General features: G+C 32.4%; 1 protein-coding gene across 2 annotated transcripts in view; it reads right to left on the reverse strand.

The window, feature by feature from the left end:
• Nucleotides 1–27,342, reverse strand: part of Adk (adenosine kinase) — a 491,572-nt gene that overhangs the window by 306,662 nt on the left and 157,568 nt on the right. The gene's annotated exons all lie outside the window — the stretch shown is intronic.

Consider the following 27,342-nt stretch of genomic DNA (forward strand, 5'->3'; position numbering starts at 1 on the left):
AGAAGAAAAGAAACACTTGAAGAGCTGTTAAGAGTAGAAATTGCCAGCTATGGAAAAGAAGGAAGAGGAGTTAAGGAAAGAGGAAAATCTGAAGAGAAAGTCATCACATAGCTGGAAGTAGTAGGAGGGTCAACACTGATAAATGCTACAGGTGAAGTCAAAGGGGAAAGAATGGAACAGAGATTTGGCAACTAAAAGGTAATGGGTGATTACTGCCAGCTGGGTTTCAAAGAAGAGTTTAAGAGCAGTTGATTAGACAAGAGATAAGAGTGGATTCATGGTCTGGGGTTGTGGCTCAGTGGTAGACTGCTTGCCTAGCATGTGTTCAATCCCCAGCAACCACGTAAAAATAAAACAAATGAAATAAAGGTATTTTTAAAAGTGTATATTTTTTAAAAAGTGGAATATATTTTCAAGAAATTCAGCTAGAAAGATAGATGTTGTAGAGTTGTGTGTGTGTGTTTTTTAAATTTTATACTGATATGAGAATATATTAATAACAAAGTAAGTTCAGGGAGGGGAAAAGATTTGAGAGTAGGGTTAAGACATGCCAAGAATTCATACATGAGAGGTTTGCGATATGGAAAAAAGAAGAGAAATACCTATTCCTCAAATGTTGTATAGTGAAAACAAAGTACTAGTGTGACTCTAATTAAGTGTGACTGTGCTTGACACTGAGAATTTCTGTTTTTTTTTAATTCAGTGGTTCTGAGAATCAAACCCAGTGATTTATATATGATAGGCAAATGCTCTATCACTGAGCTATACTCTAAGTCCCTTGAAAATATTTCTTAATGACTCAAATGACTGCTTACCAAGAGATGTTGAAAAGTTGTCTGTCCTAAGAATGGGATATAAGGCTGGATAGAATTTAAAGGTATGAATAATTTATTAAATTCTGAAGAACGTAAGAAAGAAAACTGATACTTAGATAACTGACCACCAAAGACCTACTTGTTAAAGGTTTGGACCCCAGCTTGTGGCACTACTGAAGGGTGGTAAAATCGTCATAGGGGGCTAGGCTAGTGAAAGGAAATTAAGTCATTAGAGGCATGCCCTAGAAGGAGGACCCTGGGTCCTAGGCCGCTTTTCTCCCTCTCTTTGCTTCTAGGCCACAATATCCCACAGGATGTAATGTGCTGCCCCAAGCCCAGAGCACTAGGATTAAGAGACCATGGGCTAAACCTCTGATAAAAGACAAAATAAAACTTTCCTCCTTTTAAGTTGATTATTTCAGATATTTTGTCATAGTAATAGAAAGCTTACTAATATAACTGAACAAAAGTAAATAAAAGAATTGAAAAAAATGTTGAAGGCCCACCTCAGTCTGGAAAACATTACATCACCTTTGTACCAATCAGGATAATTTTATGCAAGTAATAGTTTCTACTCATCATATATTCTACTACAAACCTAGTTTCTTCTGGCATTATATACATTTTGAAATGACTATGATTTAGAGTATCTTAAGAAACTAGTCAATATTCATAAATGACGTATTTTTAAAATATTTTTTTTAGTTGGCGATAGACACAATACCTTTATTTTATTTATTTTTGTAAAGTGGTGCTGAGGATCAAACCCAATGCCTCCCACAAGTGAGACGAGAGCTCTATCACTGAGCCACAGCCACAGCTCAAAATGACATATGTTGGTAAATATTTTTCTCAATCATATTAGAAAGTTTCATCTTTTAAAAAATGTACCTATATAAAATACCTTGTTTTTCTCCCATATTCAGTATGATTAAAGAACTCTAGCTTTGAGGATAGCACATTTAGTCTATTTCCTAACTCCTACTAAGAAAATATTTATTTTGTGGGTACTGATGGATTAGTTATAAACTTATATTCATAAGGAAATAATCCATGGCTTTGCATAAACTACTCTCTCGCTTTTCAAAACAGCATAAGCTATGCTGTTCTGTTCATAAATGTCCTCACACATCTTCTATACATTATCTGTGACAAAATTTGAACTAAATAGGCCACAGTTTTGTGAGACATAAAAAAATGCTGAACTGCTTTGCATCACATTAAGTTCTAGAAGCCTATTTTGCAAAAATTAAGGCATTTGCCTTAAATGTTTCACAGGGTTAACTTACAATATAAAATATCCTTCAAAACATAAGATAAATAATAGTTGGAATAAGCACTGTCACTTGAAATAAATATTGATGGATATGAGGTAATTCCTTAACAATTATAAAGAATGCTCTAGTTCTGTACCTGTTACAATTAGGAAATAAATCTAAAAGGAGGTTGTAATCTTTTTGATTGCAAATATATTGTGAAGTCCATCTTTCAGCTGTATTTCAATCCTAAATATTGAGAACAATGTTAAAAAATGTAGAAAAAATATCCAATGTTGGGCATTCTTTTAAAAAAATATTTATTTCTAAGTTTTAGGTGGACACATATCTTTATTTTACATTTATGTGGTGCTGAGGATCAAACCCAGTGCCTCACGCATGCTAGGCGAGCACTCTACCACTGAGCCACAACTCCAGCCTCTGTGGGCATTCTTAAGTGGATTCTTTAATGAATAATTTATTTTTATCAAGGTCATCATTAATTACATGTGTGTGTGTGTACAAACAAAACTTTGTTCACATAAATAGAATGTCATCACTAGATATCCTGGGCTGAATCTATCACTCTTTTACTTAAACATACAAAGATGGGGAGAAAATATTCAAACGCTTATGAGTCAAAGGTCATAAACCTGCAAATGTAATATAAAATACTTACATCTGCTGATACCAAATACTAGTGATTGCCACCATATTTTTAGCTATTTTATCAATTTTATATATGGAATAAAGCATAGAAAGAGAGATAAATGTACAAACCTAAGTTTCATATTGCAGTGTTAAGTCAGAAACCATGAAGGGTTTGATAGTTAATCCCACTTACAAGCTAAGAAATTAGTCATCCACAGTGTACGCCTATTGGATAATTCATTTCCCCAACACCCACTAACACAAGCACATGAACTCTGGATCACAGACAAAGACAATTCATTACTCATGGCACAAGCAGCAGCCAAAACAATTACCCTGAGGATGATTCCCCAAGCTCCAATCCCAACGGGGCAATGCAGCAAGGGCTAGATGTTACTAGTGGACAGCATAACGAGAGAACATCCCCAAATTAAGAAACTCTTGATCTTTTATTGGATTGCTACTCTGTTCTGCTCCAGAGGAAAAAAGATTACTCATTACTATAGAATGTAAGCAAATCTTCTGTAGAAAGGGGAAGAGGTTTTTCATTTTTATTACCCTGGAATATCTCTAGGGAGGAAAATGTCACTCGCTTTAACATCTTAGAATTTCTCTTTATACATTGACACTGTATATGCCTTTGTTTAAAGAACCCAGAGTGAACAGAAAGATAACCAATCCATGAACTGTCTCCTAATCATCAGTTTCCCTACTGTAAATAGGGATAAGAATGAACATACTGAAGTTATACTGATGTATCGTAAGTTTTAGATGTAAGGTGTGACTAACATACAGAATAATTAACTATGTGATACTGTAGTAGATGGAACAGACTTGGTAGAGATGTACCAAACAAGAGTGCAAAAACAAAAAGAAAAATCTTATAACCCATTTATAACAATACACTAACCATCCTATGAAATGAGTATCTTATAAACTAATTCAATAATATTTAATATACAAATTGGATGAAGATTCCTCTATATATACTAATTAACCACTTTCACAGTGACTTTTAAGCTATAGAGTGTAACCCACTAGTAAAAGATGTTAACCATATCTGGTCACAACCATCATTTTAAAATCTAATAGAATAGAATAAAATCTCATAGTGCACAGCAGATATTAACATGAAGTATTTGGTGAAGCATTTCAGTTACCTACATATTCACAGTCACCCTTGATACCAATCTAACAGTGTATCTCAGCATGGATTCAATAGCATACTCATTTGGTTAAATACATAGATAAGTAGCACTATATCCAAATATTTGGAACTTAAAAATAGTACCTAGTGTTTACCAACAAAGTAATTCCTAAAAAAAAAAAAAATGAAGGAAATCCTGAGTTTTAAGTATGATGAAAATTAGAAAAACAATAGGACATTTGTCCAATTGTCATCTGAACACATGATAAAAGGAACAGACTAAATGATAACAGGAAAAAAAGAAAAAAATGTAAATGGTTCAAAATGAGGAAAGCTAAATATCTTTCTTCCTCTCCCCTACACCCTGCCCATCATCTTCTGTTTTGGCAATAATGCACCAATACAAAAATATTAATCTACCTAAAAAAGAAAAGTCTGGGGCACATAGATGGAAGTAAAAGATTATGATTATATGTAATACATATTTCCCCACATGATAACATTGAACAATATAACTATTATAGCCATTATGTCAATAAGATTAAAACCTACACTGTTTACTAAGCACAAACCACTATCCTAAACGATTTTGAGATATGTACCAGGGTGTGAAAATAAGTGAAATAAACGTGAATTTCTGATTTATCAGATCATAGAAATTTTAAATGCAATGAAACTTAACCTGATAATGTTTTTATTAAAAGCTTAGGAAAACCAAGTTGGATTTTAAATAAAAACATAAATTTTATGAAATATCTTATGAAGCCACACAAACAAGATAATAATAACAACTATAATAACATGATAGAGACAAATTTCACATTTTCATATCAACAGTCTGATAATTACACATAAAAGACATTTGTGTGTCTCTATAAGAGATACACTTAACTGCCGGGTACAGTGGCGCACATGTGTAATCCCAGCGGCTTGGGAGGTTGAGGTAGGAGGACTGTGAGTTCAAAGCCAAGCTCCCAAAAAAGTGAGGTGCTAAGCAACTCAGTGAGAACTTGTCTCTAAATAAAATACAAAATAGGGCTGGAAATTTGACTCAGGGGTCAAGTGCCCCTGAGTTCAATGCCCAGTACCAACCAACCAACCAACCAACCAAGACACACTTTAGATTTAAAATTACCATTAGATCAAAAATTAAAGGGTGGAAAAGATGTATTATGCAAACAGCCACAAAAGTATAAAGTGGTTATATTAATATTATAAATAACACCCATTAAAATAAGTTAGTCATTAGATTAAATAAACAAATACTTAGAAGGACACAAGCTTTTGAAATGGATTCAATTAGGTACTCTCAATAGACCTATAAAACAAAATAAGAGACTGAATTAATAATCAAAAAATTACCCAATTTTTTAAAAAAGCCCAGGTCCAAATTCTAATAAACATTTAAAGAATTAATACCAATTCCCACAAATTCTTCCCAAAATTAGAAAACGGAACACATCTCAATTTATCCTGTGAGGTAGTGTTACCATGATACCAGAACAAGATAAAGAAATCACAAGGAAAAGACACTATACACCAAAATATTTTATGTATATGAAAGAAAAATCCTCAATACTACTAAAGCAAATCCAACAACATAAAAATGATGATGATGTGATGAAGTGGAATCTATTCCAGGAATGCAAGGTTGGTTTCACATCTGGAAAATCAATTAATGCAATATATCATATCAATGGAAAACAATAACAAAATCAAATTATCATCAACAGACGAAGAAAAAGCATCTTTCAAAAATCCAATACTTGGCTGGGGTTGTGGCTCAGTGGTAGTGTGCTTGCCTAGAATGTGTGAGGTACTGGGCTTGATCTTTAGCAATACAAAAATAAATAAATAAATAAATAAATAAATAAAGTAAATGTCTATCAGCAACTAAAAATTATATATATGTATCTTCAATACTGTTTCAAGATTATAATGTTGAAAAACCTAAGAGGAGAAGGAAACCTTCAAACTGACAAAGGGCATGTAAAATAATTACAGAACAAACAATATACTTAATGGTAAATAGTTTTAGATTCTTTCTGTCTGCAAGGAACAAGATATGGATGTCTGCTCCTGTCATTTAAATTAATGGTTTTCCAATTAGAAAGAAGGAAATAAATAACTCTGATCACAGATGACATGATTTGGATATAAAAACTCATAAAAGAGCAAAAATAGGAAAACTAATGAACAAATTCAGGAAGGATTCAGGATACAGATCAATATTAAAAAAATTGTTATCACTTGCCATGAACAATCTGAACATGAAATTAAGACAATTCAACTTAACAATAGCATCAAAAAGGAAAAAATATCTAGGAATAAATTTTCTTTAAAATACCTAACTTATACTCTGAACACTGCAAAACCATTGTTGAAAACGATAATAGAGGAAAACTATCCCACATTCATGGTTCAAATACTTTGTTAAGAGGGCACTATTGGGTTGGGGCTGTAGTTCAGCTGCAGAGCACCTGCCTAGCAGGTGTGAGGCACTGGGTTCAATCCTCAGCACCACATAAAAAATAAACAAATAAGGGCTGGCATTGTGGCTTAGCAGTAGAGTGCTCACCTAGCACACGTGAGGTCCTGGGTTCAATCCTCAGTGCCACATGTAAATAAAATAAACGTTTTGTGTCCAAATGCAATTAAAAGACAAATATTATTTTAAAAATAAATAAAATAAAGGCATTCTGTCCATCTACAACTATAAAAAAAATTTTTAAATAAAAAAACAGAGGGCACTATTACCCACATTCATCTACAGATGCAATGCAATTCCTATCAGAATTTCAGCTATCTTCATTGTATAAGATAAAGAGCTGATTCTAAGATTAATTTGGAATTGCAAAGGACCTAGAATAGTCAAGGAGGAGCACAATGAGGGGGCTGGGTGCATTACAGGGTATGGGGTTTCTTTATTGAGTGACAAAAATACTCTAAAATTGACTATGGTGGCGGTTGCATATATCTATAACTACAGCAAAAGCCACGGAACTGTAACTTTTAAATGGGAGAATTTTAAGTTATGTTACTTTTCAAAAAAATAATAATAATATGTGTGTATATATTCTTTTTTTTAGTTGTAGATGAACACAATACCTTCATTTTGCTTATCTTTTTGCGGTGCTAAGGATCAAACCCAGCGCCTCACACGTGCAAGGCAAGTGCTCTTCCACTGAGCCACAGTCCCAACATATGTATATCAATACATATTGATATACATACATATCAATAAAGTTATTTCTTAAAAAGCATGAAAACAAAATTATATAACAATTTAATTCCCTTTAGGAAATGAAGAGGTCATGGAAAGATATAAAGAATGATGTCATTAGCACTCAGGGTATGTTTTAGTATTCTCTAAATGTTTAAAAATTTGAAAAATCACATACAGTAACAATTAACCAGAATTGTGCAAACCTGAGCATGGCTGTCTTGCATTCCATATTTCTGTACTAATGAAGTTTACATATGAACAACTGTCAAAACAAATGGTTTTAATTTTTTTCAGCACAGGGGACGGAAACCAGAAATGTTCTACCATTGAGCCACATCCTCAGCCCTTTTTATTTTTTATTTTGAGAAAAGATCACACTAAGTTGCCCAGGCTGTCCTCAAACCTGTGTTCCTCATGCCTTATTCTCCAGAGTAGTTGGGCTCAGAGGCATGTAACTGCACCTAGTCGAAATAACTTTTAATACAATAGTGCCAAATAAATAAACACACAAAATATCAAAAAACAATTATTTGTATTATATAAGCAACTATATAATATAAAAAATACAACAGTCAATGCACAACAGAATTTGGATTAAGGAAATCCAATCGTATTTAAAAACTTTGAAGAAGTCAAGGTGAACAAAAAAAAAAGAAAAACAGCAAGAAATAAGGATGACGACTGCAAAAATCATTTCAACATATACAATATAGTAGGGCAAGTATGAGAAATTTTGGAATAATCATTGTAAAAATGTAAATCCAAATGTCATAGAAAAAATCTAGGACATCACTTTGAATATACTTGTCACAGTATACTATGAAGGAGAAGAAAATTAATTGGGCAAAAAACTATAATTTTAGATGTCACTATAATACAATAAAAGGAGAGCAAATGCTCTTCAATCAAGTTACTCATAAAAAATTTTACTGTGAAAACTTTACATTTCTGACATATATTGATGAATGTCTAATGAATGGAGTTAATGTGAACAATCATCAAGAAATATTTTTAGGAAAGAATTTTGTTGGGTTTAAAGAAAAGCATTTTAGAGATAATGTTCAGAAACTATTTTTTAAAATGAAGTCACCAGGTATATAAACAAAGACTGTCATATTATTCAACCTATCAAAACTTACGTAGTAATTCAGGGAAACAACTGAGTTTTCCTCATATAACATAAATAGTACAAAATGCAGACACATGAAATGTTGAAAACAGTTCCTAATATTTTAACTGGTATTTTTACACCACGTTTTTTTTCCCCTTCACTCACCAAAAAAAAAAAAGAACTATTTTTCGGATCAACAGAGTTGAGCTCTAAAATTATATTAAATGAATATAAATCAATGCCATCTTTTTTATATCCAAACTAAAAACAATTTATAGGTATAATGCATTAATATCAACTCAAATAGCTTAAACTCCTTCATACATAGGTGAAAAATGGCCCTTCAGAATAGAAGGGAATTTCATCAACTCCTTTAAAAATAAGAATGAAATACTGAGCCAGCACAGACAAGACTACTTTTGGCCTCTGGCTTCCTTCAATATAGAAATATTATAAAGGGAAGAGTAAGTCAGTGTTGATATAGTAAAGAAGCCTACATTTTAATAAATCATTTTTTTCAGAAAAAGGAGAAGTCTGCAAAATCTGTGAAAGTGATTTATCTTCAGGTGAATAAAATGAACAGCAATTGATATTGTACCTAGGGAGTGATTCTTCTTCTACCAGTTACAAATATATCTCTGTTAAATATCATAAGATAGGTTGTGTGGTCTCACTTTTTGAATAATTTATTTGTACATTTAGGATTCAGGATTTATTCTGAAGTTGTATACCCAGAGCTACAGTTTCAGTTTAGCAAATACCTTGCCCTTTATTTGGCCACTTTTTGACTATATAAAATCAGTCCAGCTTGCTATGGGAACAATACAGGAGTAGCACCAAACAGAGTTGAAGCAAATACATATGTTGGAGGCCGACCTCCAGAAGAGGGGATGTTTTAACTGATACATGAAATAGATACAAGGTCAAGAGAAGGCACAAAACAGTATAGAGGAGACTATGTTTAAGTCAATGAGTTTGGTGATCACCAAAATCTTCCATTTATAGCAGAAAGTTCTGAAACAATTACCAGGTATCCACTGGTCTATAAGGTGAATCATTTTGAAAATAAAATTTATTTTGATTCTTTCATAATCCTAGAATTCCATGAAGAGGTTAAAGAAAGGAATAGCAAAGGAAAAATAGTTCATGGAATTTATTTGTCAAGCAAATAGTTTCATGGCCTTTAAGGCTTTTGAAAGTCTAAAAGGACTCTTTAAAAGTACATTTCATGGGATTATTCTGAAATGAAGATCAAATAAGTTCATATATGAGACAAAGATAGTAAGACTTTTTGAATCATCAAATATTAATTTTAGATTTATAAGAACTTGCAAAAATAGTGCAGAAGGCTCCAGTGTAGCATTCATCCACCTCTACTACAGTTATAGAACTATAGTTCATTATAAAATTCAGGAAACTTACAATGATCAATCCTAAATTACAGACCCTACTCAAAATTCACTAGTTTTCACACATACTCTTAATTTGTGTCTATGTATTGTTCTATGAAATTTTATCAGCTGGAGAAACCAATATGTAATCTCTTTCACAATAAGATATGGGACTACTGCATCACCACAAGAAGCCCTTTCATGCAACTTCTATAGTCACACCCCCATTATCCTTAACCCCTGGCAACAACTGGTCTATTTTCCAAGACCTCCTTTATAAACAATTTTAATATCATTATATAATTGGACTCTTTTAGTCTATAATCCTTTTGAGATTGACTTTTTTTCCACTCAGTATGATGCCCTTGAGGTTCATGGTAATTGTTGTATTGGTACTTAATTCCTTTATAAAGATGAGTAGCACTGCATTGTACAGATGCATCAGTTTGTTTATTCATATTGAAGGTTATTTGGAATGTTTCAGTTAAAGACTTTACAAATAAAGTTGCTATATGCTAAGAGCCAAGTATATGATGCATGGCATTTTTGGTCAAAAGGTGATGCCAGCTAGCCATTGAGATGATATGATTATGTTAAGATTTGCATTCATATGGATATTGGACTCCTGCTGTTCACCTAGGCCGGCTACTGGACTCCTGGAGAGTTCCCATTGGTTGAGGAAGTACAGTAGGAGGGAGTTCCGGGGGAGGAGCTCTCTGCGGTCCTGGAGGAGGCCGCGTGGGTGGAAAAAATCTTCCAGGGTGCCTACCTGACAATGGCGGCAGTCTCAAAAAATAATAAAGTTTGTTCCTGCTTGAGTGGCTAGTGATTTTGTGCCCAGCCAGACTGCGGCAGCTATAAATATTTGTATCACAAGTCTTTGCATGAGCATAAATTTCCATTTCTATATGGAAAAAAAACCCAGGAATGTGATTGGTAATATGGAAAATGTATGTTTAATTTTAGACAAAATGTCAAGCTGTTCTCTAGAATACCTTTGTCATTTTACATTCCCACAAACAATGTATGAAAGATAGTCATCTGCCTTCTCTCCAGCACTTGTAATTATGGATTACTCAGCTTTAAAGAACAGTGAAATTGTGGCATTGACCAGTTAATGGTGGAAGTTGGAGAGTATCATGCTAAGTTAAATAAGCCAATCCCACAAAACCAAAGGCCAAATGTTTTCTCTAATATGCGGATGCTAATTCACAATAAGACAGGAGGCACTAAGGAAGAATATCATTCCCTTAGAATAGGTAGAGCGAGGTGATGGGAGGGCAAGGGAGGGGAAGGGATGTGGGGATAGGAAAGATAGTACAATAAAACAGATATTATTACTTTACGTACATATATGACTACACGACCAATATGACTCTGCAACATGTACACTTAATTAAAACAAATAAAAAATTCTAAAAAAATTATGTATGGATGGCATCTCCACATAGTTTTAATTTACATTTTTCTATTAATGATATTTTAAATATTTTCTACAGCTTATTAGCCATCTTATGCATCTTTTTATCATTTAACATTTTAAAGTAAGAGATCTGAAGAGGAAAGTACAATGTTTCAACATGTGCTATTAGAAAGTTTTTGTAGGTAATCAAATAGTAAGAAAACAGGCACAGATACACAAAAAACTAACAAAGCTAGCTGTGTGAACAAAAAGTGGAGACAAACATAAGAATAGTTCTTGATCAGCTGTTCTTGATCATAAGTCTGGGCCCAAGGTGAAGCAGAACATCACATTTGGAAGCCCATCATGGAAGAAATCTGCTCAATTCTTGAGAGCCAGAAAGCAGAGAGAGCTTAAGTACAAGGAATCAAGAATAATATAAACTCCAAAGACATGCCTCCAATGACCTACTTCCTCTAACCACACCCTGCCATTAATTCAATCAGATTATTAATCCATCAAATGGAGTAATCCACTAATTAGGTCACAGCTGTCATAATCTAATTATTTCAATTCTGAACATTCCTGCCTTGTCTCATAAGTGAGCTTTCAGGAGACACTTTATACCCAAACCATAGCACCATATATTCAGGGGTACATGACATACTTACTTGCTGTGTATAAGGCAAGTTTACTTAGTCTAACTCTGCTTTAGTGTTCTCTTTTATGTACTATTAAGCAATAAAAGCTGAATTTTAAAACTAGAAATATGAAAAAAAACCCGAAGAAAAACAACTAAAAAGAAAGAAAAGATACTTTGGATCCTATGGTAACATCCCTAATGTCCCTTTCTGCATATGTCTATTTTAAGTTGCCATCTCCTTAATGTTTAGGTAATTCATTTAAAGTTAATTAACAATACTTTTAGATATACTTAACTATTTATTCAAACTTATTAAATCAGAACCCACAATTTCTAAACATTTTATACCACTGCTTTTGGGAAAGAAAATAGGATTAAATTTGCAAAACACAATAAAACACAATAAATAAAAACTTAGTATAGTTTACTGTAGGCTTTCAGTTCTAAATTAAAATGTCAAAAAAAAAAACAATAAAATTTGGCAGACATCCCTTCACTTTTCCCACCACCAATATTAACTCAAAAACAGGAGAAATCCACAAAAGTATTAAATTGCCATTGTTCATGTTTCTCCTATTGACCAGTGATCTAAACACTCATTTTAGTATGAAGGATTTTCATAGAATGGAACATCTGTTTTATGTTACATGGGAGACAGCAAAATTCTTCCTCTCTGACTAGATTATTAATGCTCATGCCTTCTATGGCATTATATTCTTCATGCGTATCCCCACACTAGCTCTCTAAAGTGCAACATACCCCCTGATGTAATACATTTTCCTGTTAACTGTACAATACTGTAGACACCATAATTTTAATGTGACATGCTGGTATTTCTTTTTAAAACCACAAATGCATTTCTTATTCTCAATCACAAATTTAAATTTCCTGTATATTCCCAGCCCACTAGGCATTTTTCTTTAAAACAGCTGAAAAAAGTAATGATTCAATTTTTTGATTTTTCATCTCATTTTTTTATAGACCTCTCTCCAACTCAGGATGCAGAAATAAAAAAATACTTGGTTTTTAGCATTGTGAACTATTTCTACTTCTTAAGAGGGAAATAAATAAGTCCACCATATACTTGAAATTATTTAAACTAACAGGTTTGTATTACATTAAGACAAATACATTTAACCTTCTATCAATGATGAAAAATAGAATTATTTTTACATGAACGTTTTCATTTTTAAAAATTCCCCAACTTTGATATGTATTCCTTATTTTTTTCCTGAGATTTACATCAAAGTTTATCTGAGACTATCTTACATTTTGCTGGTTAAAATAAAGATAAAATGATACTTCAGATAGAATAACTGCATTTTTAGTACTTTCAGCTTTTCTTGTGCAATATTTTATTCATTATGAACAGATTCTGACAAAATTGAAACAAACCACATCACCACCAATGACTCTCTATTAGCTCTTCAGTTCATTTCCCTTGCCTAACTCAACGAAAACTACATATGCTATAAACCACTGGTATTTTTTACTTTCTGCCAATGTACAAACCATGCTTTTATGTGTTGAAAACATTTCCATGGATAATTATAATAGCCTGCAAAGAGACCAGATGGTAATAAATTCTAGAGCTGGAAGGCTACTCCTAAATTCACCTTTTCATGTCTCACCATCACACTACATACAGTTCTTTGTGCTATGCTACTAAAAATTACTGGTGATAGAAACAATATGAATAAACTTCACACAATATGAATAAACTTTACTTTTTTTTAGCTGTACACTCATGCTAGGGTCTTTCATAACTGCATACCCCTCTTATATGATGTTGTTATCATCAATAATTTTTAAGACAGCATGAATTTGACAGACTATGATCGGTAATCAAATCATATGGTTAATTTTACTTTAACTAAAATATTACTAGTAAATGTAAAATTCAAGAAATATGGCAAGAAATTATTTGAGTTAAAGATATGAAAATATAGGCTATTATAGGATCGTCACTGCTTTATTTCTCGTTATTCTTCTAGAAAATATAATTGAATTATTCTGGTTTTGCTATTTCAATTGAACTAAAATGAACGATACCATCATTATTATTTATAGTGATCATTATATTAAATACTGCATTTATTTAAAAGTATCTCGTTTGTATGAAAAGTCAAAAAGGGGTTTCAAAATTAGAAGCATTACTCAAAACTTCCAAAACACGTTTTGGTATATAAAATTTCTTGTGTCTGAAAAGCAAGTTATAGCAAAACAGTGCCTTATTTTTATAATTTTAAACTTAAACTACAATACTGGTATAAAATATTAGTTGTATGACTTCTGGTATTAAATCCGATAGCTCAAAACCAGTAGGTATTTTTTATACCTATTATTTTATTTTTTATAAAACTAAAAACAAGAGAAAATGAAGAAATAGAAAATATAAATTAGGAATGGAAGGGAGCAGAGACTGAAGAAATTAGAGATAAAAACAAAGTCTGAAAGTTATTATCTTTTTGTCTGCCATTATTATAAATTTCATTTATAATTTATCTATGTAGCATATTAAGTGCTTTAATTTATACGCTTCAATTTAAGTGCTTCAAATATTTAACTTTAAATCCAGTGAATTTATTGAATCTATTTTTAGTAGTTTTTTTTTTTTTTCACATAACTTATTGGGTTTTCCAGGCCAGAATTAACAATGATAGTGTTAATTTTATGTACCTATTTTTAGTCTTATTACTTACCTTCTCTGAGTTGACTAATAATTTCAGTATATTATTAAATCATAGCAGCAATATGGAAATTCTCATCTTAATCTTAACTTTAATTAGAATATTTAAATACATTATCTGTAGGATGTGACACTGGCATTAAAGTTCAGAGAAACACTCTATCATATGAAAGAAACTTGCACCTATTATGAATGAATGCTTTTTTTTTTTTTTTTTAATGTGATACTGGCAATTGAACCCAGAGTCTTCTTACAAATGATAGGCTAAGGTTCTACCACTGAGCTACATTCCCAGCTACTAAGTGGATTCCTTTTATTTATTTATTTAGCATCTATACAGAAAATTGTATTTTCTCTTTTTGCTTCAGTAATATATGTGTAAAATAACAGATTTTCTAATAATGAGTCATTCTTGCATTCCAACTATTAACCCTGCTTCCCAACTTGGTCATTGTTCATCCTTATTATTACAATTTTTTGACACTGAGGATCCAGCCTAGGGCCTCACACATGGTCAGCAATTTCTCTACCACTAGGCTACATTCTCAGCTCTCATTGTCCATTATTAATGTGGTACTAGATTCTGCTTTCAAATACTTTTACAACAACAGTAACCTTAATCTGTAGTTTCCTTTTAGCTTTATGCTTTCTTGTCTCCTTTTCTTTTTCTTCCTTGGGTTATGGTATCAATGTGAGACCAGCTTATAAAATGCAACCTAGATACTTTGTCCCAGAAGCTTCAGAATGAATTAGAAGTATCTTAGAACTGTCTGTTCCTTAAAGGTTTTTTTAATTTTTCCAGGACTCACAGCTCTCTTGTGGAGAGAAAATTCTTTAATACCCTGCTCCATTTCTTATTTGGATATTAGTCCATTCAGATTTTCTCTTTTTAAAGTGAATTTCAGCAACTGACTTGGAAAATAGTTTATTTCATCCAAGAACTTGATTTCATCAGAAAATTGTGAATACAAACTTTCAATGGGGTATTTTTTTTTTTTAAGATCACACTGGTAAAAGAGCACAATGAATATTCTCTGAATTATTGAGGATGTATTAAAACAAACATGCTCATTTAATTCTAGTAGAAATAAAATTGGCAAATGTTTATATGGAGAAATCTGGCAACTTTGATAAAATTTACAATGCCTATGCTCCTTTGAGTCAGCAATTCTACTTACATGCATATATTTTAACAATATATTTACACAGATGAAAAATGACTTGTATACTAAGGTACTCCCTGAAGCATCTATATAAACCACTTAAATGTGCAACAATAAAAGATTCATTAAGCAAATTATAATACAGTCACTGAATGAACTAGTATGGCCATTGAAAAGAATTAGTCATACCTATTTTGTATTGATAAGGTGCAAGCTCCAAGACACTTTTTTTGGGGGGAGGGGGTTGTTGGATTACAAAATTGTATATGGATTAATGGTAAAGTGTGCTAATGCATAAAAATATACATAATAGACATGCACATGGTTGTAATAGATTAGATTTCTGAGGGCTGGGCTGTAGCTCAATGGTTGTGCATTTATGTGGCATGTGTGAGGCACTGGGTTTGATCCTCAGCACCACATACAAATAAATAAAATAAAGGCCTATCAACAACTAAAAAAAATATTGAAAAAAAAAAAAGAGAGAATAGATTTCTGGAAAGATGTGCAAGAAACTCATGAAAGTGGTCAAATCTAATAAAATGCACTGAATATGAATAGAGTACAGCCACAGGGTAGAAAACCCTACTTCTAAATCATACACCCTTTTATACATTTTGAGTTTTGGACTTTACATATTATCAGTCATCTGTCATTGTAAAACACAGTGGCTAAAGAAAAGAAATCTGTCACATGGTTTTTGTGGGGCAGGGATTTGGGAGCAGCTTAGTGGACCAATTGTGGCTTGGCATATCTCATTAGGCTTCAGTCAATAAGCTGGTCAGAGCTCCAATCATCTGAAGATTTGACTTGGGCTGCCTCATTAACACAGCTAGCATGTTGGTGCTGCCTGTTGGTAAAAGGCTTTAGTTCCTCCCCATATAGACCTCTTCATTAGGCAGACTGAATGTCTTCATGACATAGCAGTTGACTTCATCATCATGAGTGTTTCAAAACAAAATACTGTGGAAGCAATGATATCTTTAATGATCTAGCCTCAGAAACAGCAAACCATCATTGCCACACATTCTCCTTATTAAAATGAAGTCACTAAGTCTGAGCAATATTCAATATTCTCCACTTTTAAAAATAATGACATATCAAAAAACCTATTGGTGCTGGGGTTGTGGCTCAGTGGAGAGTGCTTGCCTAGCATGTGTGAGGCCCTGGGTTTAATCCTCTGCACCACATATACATAAATAAAAGATTGTGTCCATCTACAACTAAAAGGAAAAAAAACCCTATAGATGTGTTTGCAAATAACCAAGTATATATATTACATTTTAGAAAATATAAATAGAATAGTTTTATAATATTGAATCAAAAGATTCTGTGAATACATAATTATGTGAAAGAGAAACTTTTATTAATAATCAAAAAGATTTTACTTTATAAAAATATTTAAAATTTTTACTTTAAAAAACCACACACACCTCAATCCAAGATGAAAATTTGTTGACATCTAAATCCAAACCATAGTCTGTGATTTTGAAAATCCAACCCGTAATATTGGGATTTCTAGAACACTGTGATTCTTTTACAATTTTAATAGAGAAACTTTAATTCAAGGATTATATAACTAAAAATATTTTAAAAAGTTATCTGGGAATCCTAATACAGGACTGTTTTGAAACTGGCTTTTTCTAATGCAATTTTTCAGTGTGTATCACTGATAAGTATTCTGAAAAACTACTGATAAATTAAACCCCAACCTCTTTAATGATGATAATAATAATGAAATTAATCATATCATAAGGCTTATTTCCATTACTTAACCTATAATTACTCAGAATTCATTTCTTTGCTTTATAGTATATAAAAGAGAACACTAAAGCAGAGTTAGACTAAGTAAACTTGCCTTATACACAGCAAGTAAGTTTGTCATGTACCTCTGAATATATGGTGCTATGGTTTGGATATAAAGTGTCTCCTGAAAGCTCACCTATGAGACAATGTAGGAATGTTCAGAGGTGAAATGATTATGACAGCTGTGACCTAATTAGTGGATTACTCCATTTGATGGATTAATAATCTGAATGGATTAATGGCAGGGTGTGGCTAGAGAAAGTAGGTCATTGGGGGCATGCCTTGGGGTTTATTGTACTTAAGCTCTCTCTGCTTTCTGTTTCTCAAGAACTGAGCAGATTTCTTCCATGATGGCCTTCCAAACATGATGTTCTGCTTCACCTTAGGACCAGAGCTATGGCATCAATTGACCAAGGACTAAACCTCTGAAACCCTGAGCCAAAGTACACTTTTCCTCTAATTTGTTCTTGTCAGGTGTACTTGTCACAGCAAAGGAAAGCTGACTAACACATAAGGTTACAAAAATTAAGCAAACACACAGGAAGTATATTATACTTAGTCCATTTTTCTTGATTTGGAATATTACCTTTACATTTTCTTATGATTCTATTTGGTGGTTCTATAAAACTATATGACACAGAGGTACTGTAAATGTTTATAATATAGTAATTAAAAACATGTATAAAATTTTAAGGAATCACACAGACAGGGGGATGTGAGAATAAAGTATAAATGTGCAACAACGTTTTGAATATCATGCTTGATTATCTATAGAAGAATCCAAAAACAAAGTTTGTTTCTTTACCTACTATACTGCCTTTCCAAAAGTCAGGCCTTTTCAAATCAGAGGCTTTGTACATATCCCAAACCACTGCTACTATAAAACTAAAAATTTCAGCCCTTAGGAACCTAAATGAGATGGTTAAGAATTAGCAGTTCCCACCAGGAGCCTGTAATACCAGAGGCTCAGGAGGCTGAGGCCGGAGGATCTGGAGTTCAAAGGCGGCCTCAGCAAAGGTAAGGCGCTAAGCAACTGAGTGAGACCTCTTCTCTAACCAAAATACAAAACAGGGCTGGGGATGTGGCTCAGTGGTTGAGTGCCCCTGAGTTTAATCCCCAGTATCTGCCCCACTACAAAAAAAAAAAAAAAGAATTGACAGTTCCTTTAAAAACTTACAACTATGACTATGCTATTATTGACTATTATCTTCTACATTTAATACAACTTCCCTGAAGACAGGATTGCATCTATAAATTCTGGGAAGGGAAAATGGACTTTAAAAAAATAACTCAATTATTCTACATACTTTCCATTATTTAAGGCATAAGACATATTTATATAAATGTTTCAGAGATACTACTTTTCATTTTCTCAACAATTTTTATTACCTCACATATTTCAAATATTAGTCTTTATGTTAGCCTACTTGAAAAATATAATTTGATTTTGAATATGAGTAGATGACAAATGTTAAATAAAAGTACAAAACCATAGTACTCAATAAACATGAAAAAAAAATTTCTTAACAGAACTGGAAGGTAATCCGATCTATTTAATGATATATGATATCACTGATCATATTTGTGTAAAAGATATACCATCTTAATAAAGGACTATATTATTATCTTATATAGTTAAATCTAAATTTATTTCGGCAAATCTCCAATTTCTAAAGTTCTCATACATTTTAATAGGTTTTTGTTACATGTTGTTAGATCACCTCTAAAGACACAAATAGTAAATGAGAAAGTTCTTTAATTTACCTACCCTTCTCCTGCAACCTACCTGCTATTCCTACCAAGAAGTTTCTCAGTGGTCAACTAAGTACCCACCCAACCATATTTCTTCCATATTTTAAATGGCTGCTTCATGGCTGCTAAAAACTTACTACTATGACTAGAGATTTTTGAGACATATGAAAATTCTGGTTCATTATGGCATGGACAGTGATGATTACCAAGAAAGGCCTATGAAAACCATGACAAGGCTTACATACCACTATATGGTGGGTTGTAAATAGTTATATGGGAGAGCACCTCAGGCCAATTCTCCATTTTATCTCATCAACATCTCTGTATAAACGCACACATATTAATCTTTAGGGCTAAACATACCCACAATTTAATTTCAAGATCAGAGAAAAAGTACCTCAGCCTAGCTCTGCCTATTTCACCTCTGCAATCATTTTAAATTCTAAACAAAAAATCAGGCCTTTTATTTCATAACAATAGACGGATTAAATCAGAAATCAGGACTTTGCACATGATAGGAAACACTCCATTACTGAGGTATACCTCCAGTTCTAAACAGGAACATATTTTTTAAATTTTTTCAATCATAAATCTGGAAAATACTTTCTCCAGAAAATGCCAATAATAAATGAGACTTCTGATTGCTAGAGGAGTAAATAATTAGAAAACAAAAAGTCAATGGCTCTAAATGGAGTGGATGGGAATCATGCCTCTGAAGAGGCAAGAAATGCGTGGGGGTGAGTGTTCTGAGCATTTGGCCATATGTAAATACAAATGCACAAGGAAGTCAACATTTTGGCTAACTTTCTCATAATAAAAGGCCAAGTGGGAGGCCAAGTTGTAGAATCTGCAAAGAAGTATCACATTCAATCAGACAATCCATAATTCTAGATTGTAAAATCTGATAGTGTAGTACTATAGTACCCAGCCTACAGCTATAAAAAATAAAGAACAATTTTCTAACATTTAAAACAAACAGAACATTTTAACAGATGCACAATTCATTTACTAACATAAGATTTTTACCATTAAGCTATTACATTCAAAAACCTAAAAATAAAGTTCTATTACAATAAAAATCTTGCTTTCAGAACTTTTTTCCATACTAGGAATTTTCTTCACCAACGGAATCATAAGGAAGTTTAAAACTCTAAAATTATTGAGTAGTATTATAAAACTTTCTTGGCCTGGATACTAACATAATGTGGTTTAATGAAGTATTCCAAACTATTATATCTTCGAAGTGATTTTCAATTTCTAATTTATATAACATGTAATACTTTATTAAGTAAATCCAAAGCTTAATTTAACCCTGTAAAGTCATGAGTTAGTCTACTAAGTAATAAACCGAATCTTTTACATTTGAGTCTAACAATTCTATGATGAGTTCCAACAATACATATGACACTAGTGGGGGTAACACTGAGATTACTAATTTTACAGAATAAAAGTAAATTTCTGGGTTTGGGATACAACTCAATGGTAGAGCATTTGCCTAGCATATACAAGGTCCTAGATTCAATCCCCAGCTCTGTTAACAAAACAAAACAAACAAACAAAAAAAATCACACACACACACACACACACATTCCAATCAACCAATATATAGTTGAACAACGATGGACACCAGTTTTTCCAAGTCACTATCAAAACTAAAACAAAAAACAATCAATAACAACAAAAGCACAAAAAACACTAGCTAACCATATGAAATATTTAGGAGAAGAGAATTAAAATTTTATTCAACTTTTTTTTTTTTTAAATATCTAAGGAACTATTTTGCTGGAAGGTTTTAGGTCCTAGTCCTTTACTTTCTATTTTTGAGATGATAGGTTTTGAGATAGTTGCAAAGAAAGGAATGTTTAGTATGTTTTATTGCTTTATATACATTATCCTCAAATTGCTGGAATTATAAAATTCAATTAATGAAAAATATTAGCCATATATATTTTTTGTGATGTAATAAGAGCACCTAAAACTTACTGAGGTATTGTTATGTGTAAGTATGGGGTTAGGTATACTGTTCATAATTATGATATTATATGAAGAACATACCATATTTAGTTAAGTACTGTTAAAAAACACAAATTTGAAATGAACCAAAATGATTGCTAGTGTCATCACTGGATACCTAAGCATTGTTTGTAACACAGTCTTCTGGATTATCTGATTCTATGAAGTGTATATGGCTTTGATAAATCATTGAGCTATATTCTGAGCTGATAAATTGTTCATTTTTTAAAAATTTTTTTAAAGTTGTAGATGTGGTGCTGAGGATCGAATCCAGTGCCTCATGCATGCAAGGCAAGTGCTCTACCACTGAACTACAAACCCAGCCCAAATTGTTCATTATTAATAGCAATAGTTCTTCTCTATAGGCAATTTGAACAGTCAACTTTACTTAGTGGGACCCATGTTAATTAAAATAATTAATCTGAAATTTGGCTTTAACAGGCACCTCTATTTTTTAATGACAAAAAGGTTTTGACAAGACTCTGTGTTGCATCACCATCTGCCACATCCTGCTCTGATATTTATAAATACAGTTGTGCTATTGACATTTCTACAACTGCTCCAGGTGTAAGGCATTAGAACAGAGAATTCTCTTTGATCACTCCAGTGTCATTTCTTTTATACTCTAAGTAGTCTAGACTACTCCCACATTCCCAGAGGTATGTCTCATAAAAAGTCTTTTAACCTCCAACTAGTTTCTCTAGGTGAAATAGGTTGCAAAAGAGATGATCGGAAGTAATATTTTTTTAAATACAAACCATACAGATTAACCCTTTTCAAAAAACAAAATTAGCTTTTTTATTTAAATCCTTTTAGCTTCTAAAAAGTATAACTCAGAAATGCTAAATGGTTCGTGAAATAACAACTTTATAAGTTTTGATTCAGTATGTTGCATTTTACTCAAATATAACTCCTTAAACTTATGTTCTGCTTAATGTTTTTAGAAATTCATCACACATAGGGTTTCGGGAAGTGTTAAATTAATTCTGAAAACTGGTTCATTGCATTATATTTTACATCAAAACAACAATTAAAAGCATCCCCCTGAGATGTAGACTGTATGAAAACACAAACACACCGGCGCTTGGGCAGTTTTCTCATAATTTAATTAAAGACAAAACAAAAACATGGTTAAATTTTTACTAGAAGTTAAATATAAATATGGATATCTAACAGGGAAAACAGAAAGAAATTGGAAGATTAAAATGTCAAAGAGGGAACACAAGGTTAGGAATTACATGATAAAAATAAGAATCTGATATTTCAAAGAAACTAAGCTAAAATGTTTAATGTTTATGTGAAGAAAAATTCATACTCATTACTAAAGATTTTAAATATGTGATTAAGAAAGAAAATCTGTAATTAAGAATATAGAAAAATTTATTGGAATGAAGGTGATTTGCAAGAAACATGAAGAAATTTAGGAGTTTCCAGGAATTTCTATCACAGAAAAGATAAAATTTTATTTTATCCAAAAATCTTTACTTAAAGGAGAAAGAAAATTTTACTGTATTAGATGGCAGTTACTAAAAAAAAAAAAATGCTTATTTTCTATTTTTGAATAGTCATATAAATAATACAGCCTCAATTCTGTAAGAGGACAGGGAGAAAAAAAATTATTGATTTTCATGACTATTTGTTTATATTATAGTTAACAAAGAAGACAGCCAAAATATTTGATCAGATGTCCAAAACAGAACACAAAAATGATACTTTAAAAATGAAAGTGAAATCAATTTTGCAAGAAGCTTAAAAACAATTGAGTCCATATAACTTAAAACAATATAGAAATACCTCATATACGTTGGACATTGGGCTTTTGAAAAATTCACTATCACATAATAACATAAATTTTCAAGAAACCAAAAGGTATCTAAGCACCAAAGAAAACTGTTGTCTCCAGAAAGCATAAAAGAAACAGGACATTTACTGAAATTGTATTTTAAATGATGAATAGTTAACTCTGACAATCTCCAATTCTTCCCAAATTGAAGACAACTAAAAGTGGTTGAAAAGCAATACTTAAAATCTCCAACATGTAAAGATGTCAAAATTAAAATTGTCTAAGGGTGAGAGAACTATCTTCAATAAGGAAAGCAAGATGAGGTTGCCAGATAGAACACAAAGATTTTAATTCTGCTTCACTTAATTACCCAACATGATATTCTATCTTATTAAATCAGAATGCTAATCATCAAAATGAAGACAAAGCAGGGTGTGATGGTGCACACCCCTGAACCCAGCAACTCAGAAGACTGAGGAAGAAGGATCACAAGTTCAAGACAGCCTCAGCAACTTAGCAAGACCCTGTTTGGACTGAGGGATGCATTCAGTAGTAAAGTACCCCTGGGTGTTCAATCCCTAGTATTACCAAGATGGGATGCAGGTGGGGAATGAAGACCACATCTTCTTTTTTGACCTCTGGGCTCTAATAATTGGGAGTATACTGTAGTATAAAAGAGGGTAGTAAAGAAGTGATATTTTAAGTAACTGAAGTGGATCTGAGTTAAGAAAATGTATAGCTTAAGCTTGTGGTGAAAATATTTCAAACAGTACAGAAAATTTTTATGAATAGCCATACCAGACCCCCTCCAAAAAAATACATGATAATAGTATATAATAAATACCAAGGGAGCATATTTGTGGAGTAGACGTCTTCAAAGAAATATCAAGGAAACAACCATCAAGCAAACCAACATGTATGTTCATTATGAGAAGAAATGAGAAAGAACAGAATAGTAAAAAATATTTAAAATTATAATGGTCAAATACTTGCAAATTTGACTGAAAAGAATCTACACAATCAAGAAAATCCATTATTTACTCACCTTTTGTTTAAAATTCTTATTTTTTAATATTTATTTTTAAAATTCAGATTATACTATACATCTTTATAGGATATTAACAATGAAATACTTCTTTTTAGCCAATAAAATAAGATACTTTTACCTGTGTTTCCTTTCCAATAGTAATTCTCCAAACTGACTAGAGCAATTAGATTATCCTTTGGTGTGTGGTAAACGATATAGTCAAAGGTAAGATCCACTCCGACTTGTATCTCTGATGTATCAAGCCCACATTCTTAGTCCATTGTAATGACATCAAACTAAATAATTTCTCAACAAAAGTATGTACTTAAGCAATACTGTACCTAACAGCAACAGTAGGAATTCACATTTTAGGAATTAGTTTTTAGTTTTACAAAAATATCTACTTTGTATCAAATGTTTGTTTTCCTATTCTGTTTATCAACCACATAATTGTATTTTTTTTTTTTTAATGACAAAGGTAACTGAAGTGTAGTGTCAAAAACAAATTCCAAATAAGTTAAAGTTTTAGTAAAGGAACCGAGAAAGTTCTTTTCAGAGTCAAAACTACTTATTTCTGAAATGTAACTTTATTCAAACACAACCTGATGATATATATTCATTTGTGTGGCGTGCCTAAGCAAAATTAGGGTCCATTCCCTCTCCCCACCGATGCAGTACTAGAGACTGAATCCAGGGCCTTATGCATGCTAGGAAAGCACTCTACCACTGAGCCACATTCCCAGCCCCCAAGAGGTCACTATTTTCAATGATTATATTTTCAGAAGACTAAGTAACTGCTGACTGAGAAGTAATTGTCCAGGGATTTAGGACACAGGAATCTTTAAGGGAGGTTGTTATTTTACCTACCACAAACACATATTGGTATAATAATGAATAATCACAACCATGATCCAAAAATCATGGCTCCCAATCATCTGTTCTCAGAGGGAAAAAAAGAAGTTGGATAATTCATATACTATCAAATAAGCATTACTTTCACATTGAGCATAGTGACACTTATGTATAATCCAGTGTTCAAGAGGCTGAGGAAGGAGGATTTTATGTTTGAGACAAACATCAGCAATTCAGGAAAACCTTCAGCAACTTAGCCAGACCATGTCTTAAAATAAAAATACAAATGTAGTGGGCATGTAGCTCATTGGAAAAGCATCCCAGGGTTCAATCCCCGCTACTCCCCCAACCAAAAAAAGGACTTGGGATATACTCAGTAAAGGACCTGTAGGTTCAATCCTCCATATTAAAAAAAAAAAAAAAAAAATTACTGTTGCTATCAAATCCCTACTTTAGGGGCTATCTTATTTCCTCAATTCTTTTGTATCCTGAGGAGGAGTTTCCTAGGATATGGGACTTTGCTAAAACTGGGGAAATCCTGGCAAAGAGGGAGAGCTGGTCACCATTCCAACATCAGAGAGTAACAGAGGTGCATACATAGTCTGGGATACACTGGAAAACAGGCAGAAATCTATGAAGCAATGAAGAGAGCCCTCATAAGAAAACAGCCCTGTTCTTATACTTCCAGCATCCAGAACTGTAAGGAAATAAATTTCTGTCGTTTTATTTACCTACTCTACGGTCTTTGTCATCATGGCCAGAGCAGATTAATAATAATATCTAAGAACAAAAAAGAAAATCACCTTTTATTCCCTATTTAACCTGGGCTCAAAAAGTGACTACTAACAGGATGTTTTACAAAAACAATAAAAATTGATTGACAATACAAAGATGTCCTCCACAGTCTTCTTCATAAAAATGATCAAACATTAAGTTTTTATATGACTGAGGTTGTGGCTCAGTAGTAGAGCACTTGCCTAGCATATGTGAGGCACTGGGTTTGATCCTCAGCAACACATAAAAATAAATAAATAAATAAAGGTATTGTATTCCTCTACAACTAAAAGAAATTTTTTAAAAGATTCATTTCTTACAACCTAAAATATTACACTACACCTGAATTTGATTGTATGTTTAATACAAAAGAGTCATTTCAAAATAGAAATCAATCAACCAATCATCTTTATTTTATTTCTCAATTTTCCAGTTCTTGAAGTTAATTAGAATTTAAAGGGAAAGCATTTATCAACAAAAATAACAATTAATCCATCCATGAGAACTAAGCAGGATTCTGACCTAGCTTTCAAATTTCAGAGATAAGAACCAGAGGTACATAAAGATTTTTCATATCCTTCAAAGCTGGAAGTTTAAAAAGAACACAAATTCATTAACTCCACAGTAGCTTAGACCGCTAACTCAAAAGAGTATATATATCTCAAAATATGTTTATTCAATTACCCACTAGATGGTATGGGTGTAAGTATATAGACTCATATAATACATACACATAAACATATGAGCATATATGTATATACAAGATATACCCAGATATATACGTTTCAACAGATGCATAGATACATATACATCTACATGCATGTATTTGTATCTATATATAAAGCAGAATTGTTTGTATCTTGTAAAAATATTCTTTCTAAACACCATATAAAACGCAGAAGCCATAAAGTTTTGGGTTGTTTTTTCATATTTTTTATTGGTAAACTATAGTACGAAATGGTGGGATTTGTTACTGTATATTCATACATGCAAACAATATAACAATATAATTTGGTCAATATCATTCCTCAGTGTTTCCCCTTTCCCTCTACTATTCCCTCTTTCTGGTTCTTTTCCTCTGCTCTAGTGATCTCCCTTTGATTTTCCTAAGATTCCCCCTACCTTTCTTTTACTTTGTCCTCTCTAGCTTCCACATGAGAGAAAACATATGATGATTGACTTTCTGCGTACGGCTTATTTCACTTAATATAAGTTCCATACATTTTCCTGCAAATGATATAATTTCATTTTTCTTTATGGCTGAATTAAACTGCATTGTATATATAAACCACATTTTCTTTATCCATTCATCCACTGACAGACACCTACACTAGTTCCATCCTCATGCCTCAACCTCCCAATGCTGGGTTTGTGGTATGTCCCATTACATCCAGCTTCAGAAGCCATAAAGTTTAATTACATTAAAAACACTGAGCCAAGTGTGGTAGTACATGCCTATAATCTCAGCACCTCAGGAGAATTTTGAGTTCAAAGCTAGCCTCAGCAAAAGCAAGGCACTAAGCAAGTCAGTGAGAACCTGTCTCTAAATAAAATACAAAATAGGGCTGAGGATGTGGCTCAGTGGCCTAGTGCCCCTGGTACCTCCTGCCCAAAACAAACAAACAAACATTGAAGGTTACATTAAGAAATCTGGCACAATAAAAAACATATGCAAAGTTAATCTACAAATAATAAACAAGGAATACTTTATTTGATAAAAATGAATGTTATCCATAAAGTATGAAGTATGTCTACAAATCATTAACATGTAAAAAATTATAAAATAAATAGTGAAGGGTTATAAATACCTAAGAAAAATGTAAATGAACAATAAACAATAA

The sequence above is a fragment of the Marmota flaviventris genome, chromosome 4 (genome assembly GCF_047511675.1).
Source record: "Marmota flaviventris isolate mMarFla1 chromosome 4, mMarFla1.hap1, whole genome shotgun sequence".
In the NCBI taxonomy this organism is placed as follows: Eukaryota; Metazoa; Chordata; class Mammalia; order Rodentia; family Sciuridae; genus Marmota; species Marmota flaviventris.